The following is a 7,233-nucleotide window of genomic DNA, read 5'->3' as shown; positions in this document are numbered from 1 at the left end:
TTTCATAGAAGTCATTATGCTGGGCACCCGGGATATCAGAAAATGATCACAGCACTTCGGAAAGAATACTATTGGCCGGGTATGAAGAAGAATGTGGTTGAGTATTTGGCACGGTGTTTGGAGTGCCAACAAATTAAGGCAGAACATCAACACCCGACAGGGTTATTGCAACCATTACCCATTCCAGAATGGAAGTGGGAAACCATTTCTATGGACTTTATAACAGGCCTGCCTAAGACAAGGAAGAATAACGATTCTATCATGGTGGTGGTAGACAAATTGAGTAAAGCAACGCATTTTATACCTGTGCAATCCACCTACAAAGCAGTACAGATTGCCCATATTTTTATGCAAAACATATTTAGATTGCATGGGCTACCAAGGACAATAATTTCGGACCGTGATGTGAAATTCACATCAGTTTTTTGGAAAACATTATTTACGGAATTAGGGACACAGCTGAATTTCAGTACAGCGTATCACCCCCAGACCGACGGACAAACAGAACGAGTAAACCAGGTGGTGGAAGACATGTTAAGGGCATATGTGATGCAACAACCCACTAAGTGGGAGGAGTATTTGCACTTGGTTGAATTTGCATACAATAACGGCTATCATACCTCACTACAAATGAGCCCCTTTGAGGTTTTGTACGGGCGGAAGTGTCGCACCCCCTCAAGCTGGGGTGGACCAGAAGACAAATTAATGTTAGGGCTAGAAATGCTCAAGGAAATGGAGGATATGGTCAAAAAGGTACGGTCTAACTTAAAAGCTGCTCAAGATAGGCAAAAGAACTTTGCTGACCGGAAGAGGAGGTTTAAAGAATACCAAGTCAGTGATCATGTGTATGTGAGGATTCAAGCAAAAAGGAGTACATTGCAATGGAGCGGGTGTGCCAAGTTGGCACCTCGATATTGTGGGCCATTCCGGGTCTTAGCAAGAATTGGGCCGGTGGCTTACCAGCTCGCCTTGCCAAGTCACATACGAGTCCACAATGTCTTCCATGTCTCCATATTAAAAAAATATGTGTATGATCCTAAACATGTAATCAAGTGGCAGGATATACAGGTGAGAATTATTTCCGGTAGACCAGCCTAAAGATTTTCTTTTAAAAGAAACTAATTTAGGATGTTGCATGTTGCAGGTCGAACCGGAAGGAGAAATCTTGGTCGAGCCGTTGAACATTCTCGACAGGAGAGAAGTACTGCTGCGGAAGCGAGCTATTACCCAAGTTAAAGTGCAATGGCAGCACTTTGGGCCTGATGAGGCCACTTGGGAGGATGAAGAATTCATGAAACAGGCTTACCCAGAGCTGTTTATAACTGAAGGACATCGGGACGATGTCCAACTTCAGGGGGGGGAGATGTAATATCCCCAGAATTTTGTAAATATTTTATTTACCATAGTTAAAAGGAAAAGAAACAAACTGATGGATGATGGTATTATATGATGTATAAACTGACATTTTATTATTGGTAAATAAAAGAAATGAGTTCTTGGTCATGGGAATATCATGTAACTTCTGACGAGGGGAGTTATGTTCTTTTCTTCTTTTGTTTAAATAAAAAGAAACAGTTGCAAACCCTAATTGCCTCCCCATCCATCGTGGGTGACTTCCGAGGAAAAGGAAGGAAAGGGGAGAACTGTGCAGTAGACGACCGACAGTGAGCAGGAGAATGGAAGCTTGCCAAGTCTGGTGATGACAAGATGGTAAGGGCGCAGAGCGCAAACAATTTTCAAAGACTGTTTGTCTTTGAGTAAGCCAGGGGGGAGATTGGTCTCGAAGGACAATCTCATGGTCGGGTGGATGGCTAACTGCAAAAAGCAGAGGTGACTTATTCTTGGAAGTACTTATTGGACAGAAAACCAGGTACAAAGTGTTAACTTGAATTTCATTAATATTTGTAGTGAACTGAAGGATTTCTTTCTGTAAACCAGTCTTATCAGAGGACTTCAATTAATAGTTGTATTAAATTGGAAGTTAACATCTGTGAGTTAGTCTCATCATAGATCACTAATTAGAGTCAAAGTGAACCCGAGGGTTTGTACATTGGTATCATGAGATGATAGTGGGATGGCGATAGGTACAGGGTTTACCTTAGCATAGAGTCATAATAACATCCCTCTATTTCTTTATCTAATTAAAAGTGGTACACGGGTTTTGCATTAGCCAACGTAGTGTTTCCACAAGTGTAGATACAGACAAAGAAAACTCTGTGGTAAGGAACGTACACCGATATCTAGAAACAGTGCCATGCAATGGAAACCAATCGGAAAAGAAACTGTCCGCATTAATAATTACGATAAAACAGTGCAGCAAGAAACTGTGCATGATATAGAAAGACCAGGAAGGGTAGTAATTATTCATATTTGAAACTATTTCACATGCAACATTGGATGGAAATTGACGTTTCTCAGAACCAAAGATAATTTCTGTAAATGGTATAAACAAAGACTACTGCGTTATCGATCTATCTTGCTAGCAATACATGGAATAGAGCCCACAGTGCGCTGTAGCCAAGGCTGAGCTACAATGCTGTGGGACAACAACTTAAGAGCAGAGTCTGAGCCTAGTTAGGCCAGACGACAATCCTTAGGTGCAGCCAGGTCTCATACCCTGGTATTACAAATCCTTAAGTAAGGTATTTTAAGCAACAAAACCCTAAGGAACAAACAAAGAACCTAACAGAGTGTCAATATGCCTGCGGTAGTAAGCAGGTCCGAGACCGAAACCAAATACAAGATACATTCAACAAAACTGTGTATTATAGACAGATAATAAATCACAGTTACAGAGTCTACAGCTGGTCGAACCAGGCATCCATGGAAGAAAACTTCACATTCCATCTATCATAAATATATCCTCAGATCATGTGGTATAATAACAGTAAATGAACAAACGTCGATATCTGAATTAAACACCAGAGTATTTTAGTTTACATTCCAATAGCAAGAGGGAAGCATGCCGCAGCATGGCTACGCACAGTCGTGCCATAGCCCCAAGGGCCGAGTCATGAACTAAAACTATGGCTTAATGCCAAATTCCTATAACAAAGGAAAAAGAACTACACACGTAGAACCCGAGCTCAGCCTCATGAACTTCCATTCAAACTCGACAGGGTCACAGTAGAGGAATACCCCTTTGCTAACCTTCCATCTATAAATGAATGAAGACTTTTCATTCGAGGGCTCAGCCGAAGGAAATGTGCATACCTGGAACCCTGGACCCTGTGCAAGGAGGGTTTCCTTGAGTTAGAATAGGCGTCCAACCTGATGCGAAAAAAATCAGGACATGAAAATAAAGAGACTGCGTCAGTATTGTGAAATAGAAAAAATGTGACAGTTTAGAAGAGGGAAGACAACTGCAATGAGTCAAAAATTTTACCTGAGTAGGGTGGAGCTGCCGTGTACCAGACCATCCCCTTCAGAGCTGCAACAAACTATCACCCTCGAGACTAGAACTCTGCAAACAGAGGAAGGCAGGACGAGGTCATGGTTAACATAGAACAAGGGTTGTGCTAGCTAGGAAAATCACATAGAACAATTTCACCGCAAAATTTATTTACCTGAAGGGAGTAGTAGACCCAAAATTCGTCAATAGTGAAACCAGAACTGAGAAGTCGGCACTTTAGGCGACATGGGATGAGCTTACCAGAGCTGGCTCCGTGAGGAGCTACCTTTCCAAATGAGCTTCACCACCCTAGACCGAGGCATAGGTGGAAATCCGCAAGTCTGCGACAACCGTCGGATAGCAAGGAGAGATCCCCACCGTCGATTGAAGCGAGACTACCCATGGCAATGGGACTCGATCTGCTAGCCACGTACAGGATGGACAACCAGAGTTAATGGCACCTTATCCATGCCATGTGAAGGCGGAGGAGTTACCAGACGTTCTGATGCCGCATGGACAACATTTGCATGTCACCCAAGCGGCAAGTAAATGAGCCTCGAAACTTTTACGTTGGGACTGGAAAAAATCCATAACCGCATACAAACATGTGCCAAAATTAAACATTAGGATTTCCAACGATGTATAGAGTTATGTCAACGAGTCATGTGAGCTTGTGAGGGTAATACATACCATCAAAAAAATTTGTTTTTACCCGAGTCGGAGTCATTACAATTGGTATCAGAGCCCAGTTTCAAAAATTGTGGCCTTCGGGAATTATATCTTCATATTAAAATAAGCAAGGACAGATAAAAGTAACAGCATTTTGTTCCAGTTCAATTTTACGAGTTATGTTGTTTAAAAAAAAAACAGTTAAAGCATTAATCATCCTTCTGTCACTTTCCTTAGGTTGAGTACATGTAAACAACAGACTACCAAGATGAGAATAGAAGACAATGTCTCACACAGGTTTCCAGTGGGTCAAGGGCCTGTAACAGGTCCTGAAAATAACCCAGAATTATGGGTACAACTTGGGGAAGAGGCCCGCAATACGAATCTCACAATACTTGAGACTGTGCAGGAGTTGAAAAATGAAATGGCCCATCTACGTGAAGATAACGCAAGGTTAACTTTAGAACAGGAAAGGATTATAAAAAGCCTATCTGAAAAGCAAAACCAGCAACCACTAAATCCAAGTGCTGAGCAGCAAAGGGAGTTTGAGGAGCAGGGTCACCATACAGGACCTGAGGGGTCAAGAGGAAGGGAGGAGGAACAAGAGGAACGGTCTGATAATGCTTCCGAGCAGCACACCTCAAAAAGGAAATGGATAGAGTTGCAAGAGGAATTCCGCAAGATTAAACCGCCACATTTTCATGGAGAATTGGAAGAAGCCGCTGAAGCATGGTTGATTAATATGAATAAATATTTCCAGCTATATGAGTATGACCACAACCTCAAAGCACAGTTGGCCATTTTCCAATTGCAGGGAAAAGCCACCCTGTGGTGGGAAGAAGTTAAAATTGTAAAAGGAGTAAGCGAGCAGAATATTACCTAGGAAAAATTTCAGAGGTACTTTAAAGAAAGATACTTGACTGAGCGTTTCTATGACGAGAAGGCTAGGGAATTCCATGACTTGCGGTTGGGACAACAAACTATGGATGAATTTATTACTCACTTTACTTCCTTACTGCGTTATGTGCCTTATATTCGAGAGGAAAGGGCAAAAGTACAGAGGTTTGTCAGTAGTTTACCCCTGAGCATGAGGGAAAGAATCGAGTTTGACAATCCAAAGACCATGGATGAAGTAATACGTAAAGCCAGGATCTGTTACCAGCAAAGTAAACAAAAGGGGGAAATTTCGGGTAAGAAATGGAATGATAAGAGAAGTAGCAAAATGACTGTAAACAATAAAGGGAATCGTGGTAGTAGTAACAAGAGTTTCGCCAAGGGACAGAACAACAAAAATTTACAGAAGAATTCGCTTAGATCAAAGCCTGCTAATGAGTCCAGAATCAGTGAACAGCTGGGGAAGATGGATAGTGATGGGACAGCAAGACCTCCGGTGCAATGTTGGGGCTGCGGTGGGCCTCACTACGTTAAAAACTTCCCACAGCGAAAGGGGACCGAACAGGTTTCCCAAATCCACGAAGCATCTACAGTCGGTGATGTTGGACGCAACCTACCAAGAATTAATGCGGCCCTGGAAGATCGTCAGGCGGAGTACCAGCCGACCATGGTGGAATTCGAAGGTAAAATCTCAGACCTTACTGTAACTGTTTTAATTGACCCCGGAACCACATTAAGTTACATTAGTCCTAAGATTGTGGAGCATTGTAAATTGTAAGCTGTTAAATTTAGGTACCCATGGTTAGTACAACTGGCTACAGGGGCCAAGCGAAGAGTACTTGCTAAGGTCAATAACTACCCCTTAAAGATAGCAGGACAATCAATAAAGGCAGATTTGAATGTACTTCCCCTTGGTTCTTATGATGTCCTTATTGGTATGGATTGGGTAGAAAAACACTAGTCCCTAGTCAACTGCAAAACAAAGACTATCTATTACAAAGATGAACTTGGAGTAAGGCAGGAGCTGCAGGGGATTAAGCGATCAGTGCAGATTCGGCCAATAAGTGCCTCTCAATTAGTGAAATGCATTAGAAAGGGGTGTCAAATGTATGCCATCCAAGTGGGGTATGCTAACTCGAAAGATAAAACAACCACTTTGGACAACATCCCTGTGATACAAGAATTTGCTGATGTGTTTCCAGAGGAGATTCCCAGACTGCCACCTAAGAAGGATATAGACTTTACTATCGAGCTGGTACCAGGGGCAGCACCGGTATCCCGAGCACCCTACAGAATGAGTACACCTGAGTTGACAGAGTTAAAAATGCAGTTACAGGAACTGCTAGACAAAAATTACATTCGCCCCAGTGTGTCTCCTTGGGGGGCTCCAGTGTTGTTTGTTAAGAAAAAGGACGGGACCCTTCGCATGTGCATAGATTATCGTCAGTTGAATAAATTGACCATCAAAAACAAGTATCTTTTACCCCGGATCGATGAACTCTTTGATCAAGTGAAAGGAGCAACAATATTTTCCAAGATCGATTTGCGATCAGGTTATCACCAAATCCGGATTAAGGAGGAAGACATAGCTAAGACTGCCTTTAGAACGAGGTATGGACATTACGAGTTTGTGGTGCTACCCTTTGGGTTAACTAACACCCCAGCGACTTTTATGTGTTTAATGAACAACATATTTCATCAATATTTTGACAGATTTGTGCTGATCTTTATTGACGATATACTAATATATTCCCGCACCATGGAAGAGCTCAAGGAGCACCTCAGATTAGTGCTGCAAACCCTCCGGGAACACCAGTTATATGCCAAGTTCAGCAAGTGCGACTTCTTCAAGGAAGAAATACAATACTTGGGCCATATAATCACGAAGGAAGGGATCACGGTAGATCCCGAAAAGATAAGGACTATAATGGAATGGCCAGTACCAAAGGACGTGGCAGACATTAGATCCTTCATGGGATTAGCTGGTTATTACAGACGATTTGTGGAAGGATTCTCAAGAGTAGCGTATCCTATCACTTCCTTACAGAAAAAAGGAAGAGCCTTCAGATGGACCCCGGAATGTCAAAAAAGTTTTGAGCAGCTTAAGCACCTGCTCACCACCGCCCCCATTTTAAGCATAGCTGATCCTAACAAAGAGTATGTGGTGTGCACTGACGCAAGCAAAGAAGGTGTAGGAGGTGTGTTGATGCAGGAAGGGAAGGTAATTGCTTACGAATCCAGGAACTGAAGGAACATGAGCAGAAATATTCTGCCTATGA

The sequence above is a fragment of the Pinus tabuliformis genome, chromosome 1_1 (assembly GCF_031772625.1).
Source record: "Pinus tabuliformis cultivar Carrire ecotype Pingquan chromosome 1_1, CPIR1, whole genome shotgun sequence".
Taxonomy (NCBI): Eukaryota; Viridiplantae; Streptophyta; class Pinopsida; order Pinales; family Pinaceae; genus Pinus; species Pinus tabuliformis.
The sequence above is the reverse complement of the archived record's forward strand: the minus strand, read 5'-3'. Positions refer to the sequence as shown.